Here is a 7,290-nt window from a genome sequence, read left to right on the forward strand (position 1 = left end):
GTACCTAGGGTAGGTGCATGGACCTGTCCTAAGTACCCTACCCAAGGACATACCTAGAAGAAGTCACCTTTCAATCGACTTGGAGGTATCCCACTCGACGGATTCAAGACACTCGACCACGAAGCAATCGCTCGACCAAGATCCAACCACTCGACTGCCAGGAGATCTAAAGTCACCCTGCACGCAAACGATCGGTCATTAAGTAGCTTTTATGGTCATCATAGCACTTTATTAGGGGCGTTACCAGTAACCCCCAGTCTTAATGTACTTTAAACCCTGCATTACTGAGGGCTGGAGGGGCCTGGCGAACTCTATATAAGCCACCCCCTCCTCAGTATCAAGGGTTCGCACCCCTGTTATTCATACACACATAATTCAGTCGACCGCCTCCGGGCACCGAGACGTAGGGTTGTTACTTCCTCCGAGAAGGGCCTGAACTCATAATCCTCGTGTGCTTACAACTCCTCCATAGCTAAGATCTAGCCTCTCCATACATACCCCCCTACATCACTGTCAGAGCTAGAACCACGACAGTCGGCGCCCACCGTGGGGCTAGGAGTCTTAGCGCCTAGTTGGAGAAGTTGCGATTTTTTCCGATCTCCTTGATCATGGTTTCGGGCGGAGCTTTGGTGGAGGGCCGCGAGATCCGTCTCGGCGCGCTCACGTTCATCGCCGACGACTCCGCTTGGCTTCAGGAGGCTCCACTCGACGTCGACGCGCTCCCCGTCCGCGGGGCGACGCACTTTCGCGCATGCGTCCGTGGTGTCCTCCTGCGGCAGCCGTCGACCCAGTATCGGCCAGCTCCTGTGGCATCTCCCCGCCCTGTTTCTCGCCGGCGCAAGCGCTTCGGTCGGTCGAGGCTTCAGAGGTGGGTGAGACATGCGGTGGCCCGCCAGTCGGCCACCCCACAAGTCGCGGCAATCGAGCCCGACGAATCCCTCTACGGCCTGTTCGACCTGTCGACTGGCTCCGCAGAGACCGCATCTGAATGCGACAGCAGTGACCCAGCTGCAGAGGTTCTGGTGATCGATGGGCCACACAGTCCTCCCGGTTTCCCCCGAGATGACGGAGGCGCGGATGGGGGCGACCCGTCGCATCCTCACGAGGAGTATCTCCTCGAGCCTCTCACGTCATTGCAGCGGGAGGAGCTTCGCCGCCGGAACATGGATGCACTCCACACTCCTATCGTTGGAGAAACCCCCGAGGCCCGAGCCTTGGAGGACGCGCGCTTGGCTAACTTGGCCGAGCGCATTCGACTGGAGAATCTCCAGCGAATACTCGACGATCAAGCGCGTTAACGGGCTCCAGAATCTAGAAAACGTCAACTCTTTTCGCCCCCGCAGGTATATCGTACTCCGATTCAGAATTTGGCGGCTGCGGCTCATATAGCAGAGTCGATTTAGCCCTCCCAGTCAGAGGCTGGTAGAGGCTTGTTGCAAATCAGAGCGTTGCTCCGGGCAGCGGGAGACCAGAATTCCGTTGTTTCTCAGTCGCGGAACAAGATCCACAGTCGATCTGTTGCAGCGGATACAGTCCAGTCGGCTCACAGCCCAAGATCGCCTCCGAGGCGTGAGGGACGTGGAGACTGGCGTGATCAGTACAGAAGGAATGAGCAGTATGATCACCGATTCGATCGTGATGATCGACGTCGAGTGCCAACCCCTCCCCCGAGGAGTGGATCATATGTGCCTCGACAGCAGGATGACAGACGCCCTCATAGTGTTGGGCGGAGAATTCCAGTCGACCCCAGGGAACCAGGCTTTGATGCGAGGTCCATTCTCGTTCAAGGTTTGGTCGACAGGAATAGAGCTCACCGAGAAGGCCACGACAGAGATGCGCCTACCAGTAGCAGAGTATATGTTTCAGGGCCGGAGTGTTTCAGTCGAGCCATCAGAGCCGCTGTAATTCCTCCCAACTTCAGGTTGGCGACTGTAGTTAGTAAGTTCACCGGTGAGTCCAAGCCCGATACTTGGCTCGAAGATTACCGAGTGGCTGTCCAGATTGGTGGTGGGAATGATGAGGTAGCCATGAAGCACTTGCCTCTCATGTTAGAAGGCTCGGACAGAGCGTGGCTGAATCAGTTAGCACCCAGCAGCATTTACACTTGGGAGGATCTCTCCCGAGTGTTTGTCACCACATTTGAAGGAACATGCAAGCGACCTGCAGGCCTTACGGAGTTGCGGTCTTGCGTGCAGAAACCAAATGAAACTCTGAGGGATTACATCCAGAGGTGGATCACATTGCATCACACAGTTGAAAATGTACCAGATCATCAAGCAGTTTGTGCCTTTAAAGAAGGCGTTAAGTACAGAGAATTGAATCTGAAGTTCGGTCGAACCGGAGAGATGTCTCTGAATCGGATGATGGAGATTGCCACCAAATACGCTAATGGTGAAGACGAGGATCGACTCCGGAGTGGCAAGCATAAAGCAGTCGCCCAAGAAACTAGAGGAAATTCCAGTCGGAAACAGAAGCGGAAAGCCGAGCCAGCCGCTCCTGGGGAGGCCCTATCCGTAACCCAGGGAAAATTTAAGGGAAAACCCAAAGGACCTTGGAACCCCAAGAAAGTTAAAGACCAAGATAGAAATGATGTTTTGGATCTACCATGTCACATCCACACCAAGAAAGATGAAGAGGGTAAACTCATTTACCCAAAGCATACCACTCGGCAGTGTCGGCTTCTGATCCAGCAGTTTCAGGGCAAGCAGTCCAAAGATAAGGAAAAGGAGTCAGGCAAAGTTGAGGACAAGGAAGATAGTGACGATGGGTACCCCCAGGTCAATTCCACCCTGATGATTTTTGCTGATGTTGAGAACAAAAGTCGACTGAAGGTTATTAACCGTGAGGTAAATATGGTTGCTCTGGCAACACCCAATTATCTGAAGTGGTCCCAGACTGTCATCACATTCGACCAGTCTGATCACCCTACGCACATTGCCACCCCTGGGAGGCAAGCTCTGGTGGTCGACCCAGTTATCAAAGGCACTCGACTGACCAAAGTCCTGATGGATGGAGGCAGCGGTTTGAACATACTGTATGGAGAAACATTGAAAGGGATGGGCATTCCGATGTCCAGGCTCAGTACCAGTAACATGAGTTTCCATGGAGTCATTCCTGGGAAGAAAGCCGAGTCACTCGGCCAAATTGCTCTTGATGTGGTTTTCGGTGATTCCAAGAATTACCGCAAGGAAAAGTTGACATTCAAAGTTGTGGATTTCCAAAGTGCTTATCACGCCATTCTGGGCAGGCCAGCTTATGCACGCTTCATGGCTCGACCATGTTATGTGTATCTCAAATTGAAGATGCCTAGTCCCAAAGGTGTGATCACTGTTACAGGCAATCGGAAGAAAGCAGAAGAGTGTTTTCAGAAAGGCTCAAAGATTGCTGACGCTCAGATGGCAGTGGTCGAGCTGCAAGAGTATCAGAAGACTGCAGAGCCGAGTGAGTTGCTACGAGCTAAGAAGCCTGCTTCAGAATCAGCTTTTCAGTCCTCCGGTGAAACGAAGGCAGTTCACATTCACCCGACCGATCCAAATGCTGCTCCGACTCACATCTCAACGGCGCTCGACTCCAAATAGGAAGAAGCGCTCGTCCAGTTCCTCCGTGAGAACTGGGACATCTTTGCATGGAAGCCTGCTGACATGCCTAGAGTTCCCAGGGGGCTGGCTGAGCACCGTCTACGAGTCGACCCAAAATTTAAACCTGTGAAAGAACATCTTCGATGGTCCGCCGTCCAGAAGAGGAAGGCCATTGGCGAGGAGGTGGCTCGGCTCTTAGCAGCGGAGTTCATCTGAGAAATTTACCACTCCGAGTGGCTCGCCAATGTTGTCATGGTCCCCAAGAAGGACAAGTCACTTCGCATGTGCATTGATTTCAAGCATATCAATCGGGCCTGCCCGAAAGATCATTTTCCTCTCCCCCCGCATCGACCAGATAGTCGACTCGACTGCGGGATGTGAGCGTTTGTCTTTTCTAGACGCATATTCCGGGTACCATCAGATCCATTTGTACGGGCCCGACAAGATCAAAATAGCTTTCATCACTCCATTCGGGTGCTTCTGTTATGTCACCATGCCGTTCGGCCTCAAGAATGCTGGAGCCACGTTCATGAGGATGATTTAGAAGTGTTTGCTCACTCAAATCAGTCGGAATGTGGAGGCATACATGGATGATATTGTGGTTAAGTCACGGAAGGGTTCCGACCTGCTGACTGACCTTGCTGAAACCTTTGCCAACCTCAGGAGGTATTATATCAAGCTTAACCCATCAAAGTGCACATTCGGAGTTCCAGGTGGGAAGTTACTCGATTTTCTCGTTTCCGAACGGGGAATCGACGCCAATCCTGAAAAAATTGGTACTATACTCCGGATGAAACGTCCTGTGCGTGTGCATGACGTCCAGAAGCTTACAGGATGCTTGGCCGCTTTAAGTCGATTCATCTCTCGCCTCGGTGAAAAGGCATTGCCTCTTTACCGACTGATGAAGAAGTCCGACAAGTTCGAGTGGACTCCAGAAGCTGATGCAGCGTTTACAGAGCTCAAAGCTCTGCTCTCCACCCAGCCGGTGCTTGTTGCCCCAATCAGCAAGGAGCCTTTGCTGCTTTACATGGCAGCCACAGGACAAGTTATCAGTACAGTACCTACGGTTGAGCGGGAAGAAGAAGGAAAGGCCTTCAAAGTTCAGCGCCCAGTATATTATGTTTCTGAAGTTTTGACTCCTTCAAAGCAAAGATATCCTCATTACCAGAAGCTTGTATATGGGATTTATATGACCACGAAGAAGGTTGCACATTACTTCTCTGATCATTCCATTACAGTCGTCAGTGACGCTCCACTATCAGAGATTTTGCACAACAGAGATGCAACTGGTCGAGTGGCCAAATGGGCGATTGAACTTCTTCCCCTAGATATCAAGTTTGAGGCAAAGAAAGCTATCAAGTCCCAAGAAATTGCAGATTTCGTCGCCGAGTGGATCGAACAGCAACTTCCGACTCAAGTTCACTCGGAGCACTGGACCATGTTCTTCGATGGATCTAAGATGCTGAATGGTTCCGGTGCTGGGGTAGTATTGGTTTCCCCCCGAGGAGATAAGCTCAGATATGTTCTCTAGATTCACTTCGATTCCTCCAATAACGAAGCAGAATATGAAGCACTTTTGTATGGGTTGCGCATGGCCATTTCACTCAGCGTCCGTCGCCTCATGGTCTATGGCGACTCAGATTTGGTGGTTAATTAGGTGATGAAGGAGTGGGACGTCAGAAGTCCAGCTATGACTGGTTATTGCAATGCAGTGAGAGAGTTAGAGAAGAAATTCGAGGGGTTAGAGCTTCATCACATCCCCCGACTGAAAAATCAAGCGGCTGGTGATTTGGCAAAGATAGGCTCCAAGAGAGAAGCCATCTCCAGTAATGTGTTTTTGGAACACATCCACTCGCCATCAGTCCAAGAAGATCCTTTTACAGATGAAGCCCCGCAGCCAAAGAGTGCCACAGATCCGACTGAAGTTGAAATTCCGGCAGTGGTCGACCTAATCATGGAAGTTTTGGCAATCACCCCCGATTGGACGATACCGTACATTGCGTATATCCTGAGAAAGGAACTCCCGGAGGACGAAGAAGAGGCTCGACAGATCGTCCGTCGATCCAAGGCCTTTACAGTCATAAAGGGACAGTTGTATAGAGAAAGCGTGACTGGAGTCGGTCAGAAGTGTATAACACCAGAAGAAGGTCAGATAATCCTTGATGATATCCACTCGGGGACCTGTGGTCATCATGCGTCCTCTCGGACCATTGTGGCTAAAGCATACCAAGCGGGATTTTACTGGCCAAGAGCGAATGAAATGGCAAAAGAGATAGTCGACAAGTGTGAAGGGTGCCAGTTCTACTCCAACATGTCGCACAAGCCTGCATCAGCCCTGAAGACCATTCCACTCGTCTGACCCTTCACTGTTTGGGGACTGGACATGGTTGGCCCATTGAGAACAGGCAGGAGCGTTTTCACACATGTGCTTGTGGCAGTCGACAAGTTTACCAAATGGATTGAAGCTAAGCCTATCAAGAATCTTGATGCTTGCACTGCTATCAGTTTCATCAGAGAGTTGACATTCAGATATGGAGTCCCGCATAGCATCATCACCGACAATGGGTCAAACTTTGATTCAGACAAGTTCAGAGCTTTTTGCGCCTCTCAAGGCACACGAGTCGACTACGCATCGGTCGCCCACCCTCAGTCGAATGGACAAGCAGAAAGGGCAAATGGTCTGATTCTCAAAGGACTAAAGCCTCGGCTGATGCGTGATCTCAAGCACGCAGCAGGCGCTTGGGTCGACAAGCTTCGATCAGTTCTGTGGGGATTGAGGACCGCCCCGAATCGGTCAACTGGAAGAACTCTGTTCTTTCTGGTTTACGGAGCGGAAGTAGTCCTGCCGAGTGATCTACTTCACAATGCACCCCGAGTCGAGCTTTATGCCGAAGATGAAGCAGAACAAGCCCGACGCAGTCGACCTCCTGGAAGAAGAAAGAGAAATGGCTATGATCCGATCGACCATTTATCAGCAAGACTTGCGTCGATTCCATGCCAGAAATGTGAAGAGTCGAGCCTTCCAAGAAGGAGATTTGGTCCTCCGAATGGATCAACAGAAACCACACAAGCTCGCTCCTACTTGGGAAGGTCCCTTCATCGTCACCAAAGTCCTCCACAATGGAGCGTATCACCTTTACAATGTCGATCGCCAGATCGATGAGCCACGAGCTTGGAATGCGGAACTGCTCCGCCCCTTTTACACTTGAATTCTCACTCGGATGAGATGTAATAAGAAAAACTTCTGTAGTCTATTTATCAAAGACAAGAGTGTTACAATTTTTCCTATAATTGTTGTCGCCTTTGTTTGCGTGTGAAATCCCCCAGTGGGTGGCTTAGCTGCGAATCCGTTTCGCCTAAGTTTGTAAAAAAATCCTACCGAGTGGTGAGCCAGACTCCCACTCGGAGGCTTAGCTGCGAATCCGTTTCGCCTAAGTTTGTAAAAAAAATCCTACTGAGTGGTGAGCAAGACTCCCACTCGGAGGCTTAGCCGCAGCCAAGTGCTCGCCTAAGTGTTTAAAAATCCTACCGAGTGGTGAGCCAGACTCCCACTCGGAGGCTTAGCTGCAGCCCAGCGCTCGCCTAAGTATTTAAAAATCCTACCGAGTGGTGAGCCAGACTCCCATTCGGAGGCTTAACTACAACCCAGTGCTCGCTTAAGTGTTTAAAAATCCTACCGAGTGGTGAGCCAGACTCCCACTCGGAGGCTTAG

This window comes from Triticum aestivum, chromosome 4A, assembly GCF_018294505.1.
Source record: "Triticum aestivum cultivar Chinese Spring chromosome 4A, IWGSC CS RefSeq v2.1, whole genome shotgun sequence".
NCBI lineage: Eukaryota > Viridiplantae > Streptophyta > Magnoliopsida > Poales > Poaceae > Triticum > Triticum aestivum.